The following is a 1,978-nucleotide window of genomic DNA, read 5'->3' as shown; positions in this document are numbered from 1 at the left end:
ATAAAAAAGATACAAAACTTGGCATGCATCCTAGTGATGATGTAGGAACACTATAAAAAAATTTGAGTTCATTTCAAGGATGTCGAAAAAAAACTCCTTTCGGACGGGTCCTTCAGTCCTGCCGAACGGTCTCCGAAGAAGGAGGTCAATTTTTCGACATATTCTGAATGACCTCAACTTTTGCAAGTGAGTTGGTATGGTCACCCTGACATTCAATCCAAGAATTGAACGTATTTGAACACCAAAAACATGTTGTGTCACGTCCGGGGTGTGCTATGTGCTGTTTTCACAATAAAATTATAGAAAATTCATAAAGCGATAAAAAATATAGAAAACTTGGCATGCATCCTAGTGATGATTGTGGAACACTATAAAAATATTTGAGTTCATTTCAAGGATGTCTAAAATAAATTAATAAGTTTATTGCTATAACTAATAATTTGGAAACGACCGTTAATAAAAACAGTACTTCACATAGAATTAAAAACACTACTTAATACAGAATTTATTAAGTAATTATATTACAAAGAGTACTTAATACAGAATTATTTCGTATTGACATTATACATATGATGGTAGATATTACTAATGTAATTTGGGTTCATTTGAAGGATGTCAAAAAAATATTGTACATAGTACTCATGAAATTTGCATAGTGTGGCTAATAATAAAAAATAAGATAGATAGTAATGATATGATTTGAGTTTACACTGCTAGCAGTACACGGCCGCACTGCCCGGACAGTGTAATGAGCTTACACTGACCGGGCAGTGCGGCAGTGCCGCCGCTAGCAGTGCAAAGTCAAACCAAATTATTACTAAGTGTCTCATATAGCAATGTGCACGAACGCGGGTATATAAGCCGGTCGTGGCGTCCCTCGCCGTGACTCATAGAAGGCAATAAAATTGTGATGCAAAAAAAAAGCCCACCTGTGCTTGCATGCCGCAACTGCGCTTAATCGGTCCGGCCCGATCAAGCCGGGTGGCAAAAGGGTCGGCCTTTCGGCCCAGCTACGGCCTACAGCACAGGCCAACGGGGCAGTGGCGGGACGGGGCGGGAATGAGAGGATTTCGAAACGGTGGTGGGAGGTTGGTATATAAGTCGGTCGCGGCGTCGTTTGGCGGGCGAGGTGGGCTAAACTTTAGTCGTCACCCCCGCCGACCCTGCCCCCGCACCGCGCGCACACTCAATGGGCCGGCCCACGCGCGCCATCGCGCACACTCACTGGGCCGTCCAACGCGTGGTGTCATTGTTTTTTTTGTTATGTGTTTATTGTTTTAAAAATAATAGTAATTTTTTAATAAATGTTGTATTGTATAAATAATAATGAAAAGTCCTACATATTGTATCAATTTTCAATAATTTATGTAATGTTCATTATTTTTTATGTGTTTTGCATTTATGGCTAAAGTAGTTTTCATAATAGTAAAGAGGTTTTTGTTACAATTTAGAAGTAATAATAATTTGGAAAATACCCTTTTTTAAAAACAGTACTTAATTTAGAATTTATTTAGTATTTATGTTTAAAACAATACTTAATATATAATTTATTATGTAATTATATTAAAACACTACTTAATATAGAATTGAATTCACGGAAAAAATCATAAAAAATTCATATCCGATCAGTGTCGGTTGCATTGGTCGTACGAGGTGGCATGCACGAAACGTCATCAAATTTTGGGAGGCAGTGGGCATGCCCATCTTAGGGCCCCACGCAAGATTTGAACGACGTCGGACACCAAACGCACGTTGCGTCATGCCCGGTCAGTGTTTTCGGTGCGTTTCACGGAGAAAACCATAGGAAATTCATACGGTGCCGAAAATTATGAAAACTTGCACGCATGATGGATCTGTCGATGAGTGCGTGTGCAAAAAGTTTGGGGTCCACCGGCTGAGTCCGAAAAGAGAACGCAGTACGGGACTGACATCGTTCATATCCGATCAGTGCCGGTTGCATTGGTGGTACGATGTGGCA

This window comes from Triticum dicoccoides, chromosome 3A, assembly GCF_002162155.2.
Source record: "Triticum dicoccoides isolate Atlit2015 ecotype Zavitan chromosome 3A, WEW_v2.0, whole genome shotgun sequence".
In the NCBI taxonomy this organism is placed as follows: domain Eukaryota; kingdom Viridiplantae; phylum Streptophyta; class Magnoliopsida; order Poales; family Poaceae; genus Triticum; species Triticum dicoccoides.
This window is presented reverse-complemented; position numbering follows the sequence as displayed.